This window comes from Malaya genurostris, chromosome 2, assembly GCF_030247185.1.
Source record: "Malaya genurostris strain Urasoe2022 chromosome 2, Malgen_1.1, whole genome shotgun sequence".
Classification (NCBI taxonomy): domain Eukaryota; kingdom Metazoa; phylum Arthropoda; class Insecta; order Diptera; family Culicidae; genus Malaya; species Malaya genurostris.
Genome location: NC_080571.1, coordinates 28329879 through 28333659, shown reverse-complemented (window position 1 = coordinate 28333659; position 3781 = coordinate 28329879).

The window sequence follows — 3781 nt, the reverse complement described above, 5'->3', positions numbered from 1 at the left end:
TTGTTGTGTAATGATGTCTTTCTCATATCTCTCTTATTCTCATATAAAAATGTATTCTTCAAACAGTTTTGTTTGATTTTTGAAAAACATGAAAGCTAGTGCATGAACTAGTGTAACCTACAAATTGAAACAGTTCTCAAATCGGTTAGGCCATCTTTCTCAGTGAAGTGAGTTCCACTATTTCAGGCACTTATGAAACTGGAATCGCCCCGAATATTGGCTTTGCAGCAGCCTTTGCGATTAGCACCTACCAACCAATCTATTCGCAGCTTACAGTTGTCTTCGTCTCGAAAAACAACCTCTTCGTTTGAATGCTTTTTACTGAATGAAACCCTGCACCAATGTTATCAGATTTAATTGGTTCAAGTGGCATGTTCCGCTAGTTATTTGCAGATTCGTGCCTTGCGTAGCTTCTCATCAACTTCCTGATGGGAAGGGAAGGATAAAAGGAACATGGAAGGGAATTGAGAATAGGGTGAGGTGGGAAAACAGCACAAAACATAAAGAAATAAGTCGTCTCGCATCCCCGAAAGGATGCTGAACGATCTGCAGGTGCCAAAATGCACGGTTGATAGAACCTCCAACCACCGAGAGGCGTTAGAGATTTTACAAAAGCGACACCATTCTGCATTCCCCGAAGAATGCAGAACGATTTCTTCCCGAATATGCACTTGAATTAATTTGACACTTTAGAAGACAAAAATACCTTATATAGCTAATAAATGACTGATACGAATATTTTTCAATGAAAAAATCCAATGTATGAACATAATTTAAAAAAATTTTAAAAAATATCTCCTCCGCCTTTTTTTATAAACATGCTCGAAAATATTTTTTGTCAAATACAAGAAACGGATTTTTTTTTCGTTTTCCTCAATGTTAGATATAGCAGTTTAAAAATAACCTGTTTTTGAACTAGTTTGGCTCATAACTTCGGTTCAGAAAACGCTACCTGAACACGCCAGTCATTAAAAAATTGGTTTTGACAAACTCTAAAAGATGTTCAAAGATACCTATACGAAAAGAGAAAAATATAAATGCTAGAGCAAAAAATCTGATTTTTTGAGGAACACCCTAAGTTGCTCTTTAAAAATAGCTGAAACACTAAAACCGTTGCAGATACTACTATGATGTCCTCAGCAAAGCTGCTCGATATAAGTTTATCTACAATTTTGCCGAAGAATGCAGTCCTTTATCTCAATACATCCGGAAAATAAGTTTTGGATCGCCTTAATAATAAGAGCCACCCTAATACCATGTACATCGACATATGGCTTATCTTCACTGATCATTTGTTTTGAAGACATCATAGCTCTAAAGTATAAGGTTAAGCCACAAATGTTTTTGTCCCCCTAAACTGTGGATCCGGACCACTGTGCAATGCAATTTAACTCGGAAATTTTAAAATTTCCGATCTTTTATCTATTTTTTGAGATTCTACGGCAAACCTACAACAAAACCAGAATTTTAGTAGTTATCAAATGCGTTTGTGTTGTGCATAAAAATTGTTTAGATCGTTTGTCCAATACAAAAATATTTTAAGAGTTTTAGGTCATTTACTAAAAATTTTAAAATTTTCAGTGAAATCCAAGTTTCAGTTTTTTTTTTGTAAATTTTGTTTATAATAAATTTCCAACTAAAATAATAAAAAAATATATGTCATAAAATTTAAAAGTTTTGATTTCATGTTGTTTGGCAAAATTTTCCCAATAACACAAATTCTCTGTATTTGTACCAAATTTCTTGAGATTCTTTGAACGGATATATAATTTTGATCATCAATACATTGTTTCTGGTAATGATTCCAATATTCTGAATCAAAAAAATGTACATGTCATCGCTTTAATTTTCGAGTTATATACAAACATGTGAAAAAAATGAAAAATTCATATATATTTATAAATTTATCGATTTCTCAATGTTTTCTTCTGATTGTGTAGGAATGGTAATTGAGCGAAAATTGTAGCTGGCATCACTAGCAATCGAATGATGTATAAAAATATATAGGTCATCGCTTTGAATTTCGAGATATTAACGATCATAGTAAAAAGTCTCATCTTTTCTTAGGTCATCTATCTACAGTTTTCATTATAACTTTGGGTAGATAACCCTATTTTTCGATTTTTCAGTGTATTTTATTTTTGGAAGTATTACCTTTCCAATGGTGAACAAATTTTGAAGATCGGTTGACTAACAACAAAGTTATGACTCGGTAAAGTTGAAGTTCTCAATATCCGATTCGCGATGCAGGTGCCGCATGAATGCAGATAGGGCACGTTTTGAGCTCGAAAAAAAACTTGGAACAGGAAAAATCTGATTTTCATTAGTTTTTCCTAAAAGATTGCCAATAATGATATACTTAAAATAATCTACAAACTTCACAAAATTCGAGGGTGAAAAATTTATCGAAATTGGTCAAGTAACAACTGAGCTATGGTAGCTCAAAGTTACCGTTCCAACTTTTTTTGAGGCTTGGTGCTTCGCGTAACTTTTTTAGGCTTGGTATTAGGGGTGTTAATAAAGTTCTTTCCTTTATGGGGGTTAATTAGGACGTAAGATACTCACTTGTTTTCGTTATACCACTCCATGGCATTTTATTTCGGCTGTGACAGAAGCTGGCTTGAGTGAAAAAGCTGAATTCGCCCGGAATAGAACCGAACATTGATTTTGCTTGAAACAAACTGAACTTTTTTTTAAAATATGTGACAGTTGATTCGACGACAGCCATCAGTTTCACAAACTTGGTGCGCGGGTAGTTCGGATTTTAGCGAAGCGCGAGCAAAATTTTTCCGTGATCACATTGCAAGTAAGGAGTCCCTGATTGGAGTCTTTCGAGTGCATTGATTTGGCAGCATTTCGAGGATCCATCACTACTTCTACAGGCTTCTACAGAATAGTCCTCGATTTTCAACGCTAAAACGTCTTACGCCAATGTGACAACAATTTTTTTCTTTCTTGAACTTTTAAATTTCTGACTCGTATTGAATTGGTAGTTGCAAAACGTCACTTACAAAACTTTTAGTTGTTCCGGGTGGAAATGGATCTTTTAGCAAATCGCAGATCTCACCGCAAATCATCAACAACTCTGTTTAGATTAATATTTGATGACAATATTTCTTAAATGAAAATAATCAAAAATAGATTCATCATGCATGTAAACGTTATGAAACGATTTCTTCTTGCCAAACGTTACCCGTTCTATGCCGTTTCTGTCAAGCATGCACAGACTTTCTTTCCGACATGCATCGCTCATTGAGTTGGCAGCAAGAGTCGTTTACTGCCTCATAAGATTAGGCCTTGCCATTCCCGGGACGTCTAATCCCCGAAGGCCTCGGTAATCAGGTAACTAACTATTAAGTACTGAAAAGCGTCCGGAGGCCATTTCTTCCAACTCTCCGGCTCGGCTCCTTTCTCGGTTACCAATTTCCATACATCCAATGCGTGAAACTATCTGTCTTCGGTGCGGTCTTGTTAGCTACCAGCAACTATTTCTCCGCCTGTAGGGTTGTGCACTTTCGTCGGAACCAGAGACCACTGGACCAGAGGAGAATGCACATTTCTAGATATCTTGCCAACCTAGTCGCCTGATCCAGTAAAGGCAAAGGTGCGCTTTGTCTTAATCGTTTTGTCTCCCTCAGGGGGGAGCTGCTCTACTACCGATGGCAGGTCTGTGGGTTGCCCTCTACTCCCCCCCACTGGGAACCGGCGTTTGTTGGTAAAATCTAATAAAATTATTTGTAAGCAAAGCTTAGATTTTATTGAGTTGCACTCTGCTTGTTCT